We start from the raw sequence: 311 nt of genomic DNA on the forward strand, positions 1-311 counted from the left end.
TTTTACTTTTTTCCAGGAGTGACAGTAGGGACATTGCTCTAATATTTAAGATGGATTACTCCACAAGCAACATGATAAAGTAGACAGTTCCTATTATTTACTGAAGCTTGCCCAGCACTTGCTATAGGAAGACCTTGCTTGCAATTGCATTTAAGCTTAGGAAGTTTGTTTCAGTTAAAATTTTCTGTGCAAAATTTCTACCTCAGGCTGACATCCTGGAAAGCTTTTGGCTGGGACAGTTCAGTTGTCTCAGTTCTTCCATAACAAGTCCAGCACAAAAATGTTTGTTTCTTGTGTTTATTTGAGTAGCA

General features: G+C 37.6%; 1 protein-coding gene across 1 annotated transcript in view; it reads left to right on the forward strand.

The window, feature by feature from the left end:
- The window catches only part of TRPM8 (transient receptor potential cation channel, subfamily M, member 8), a 43,146-nt gene that overhangs the window by 12,587 nt on the left and 30,248 nt on the right, over positions 1-311 (forward strand). The gene's annotated exons all lie outside the window — the stretch shown is intronic.

The sequence above is a fragment of the Fulmarus glacialis genome, unplaced genomic scaffold (genome assembly GCF_000690835.1).
Source record: "Fulmarus glacialis isolate BGI_N327 unplaced genomic scaffold, ASM69083v1 scaffold1081, whole genome shotgun sequence".
NCBI classification, from domain to species: domain Eukaryota; kingdom Metazoa; phylum Chordata; class Aves; order Procellariiformes; family Procellariidae; genus Fulmarus; species Fulmarus glacialis.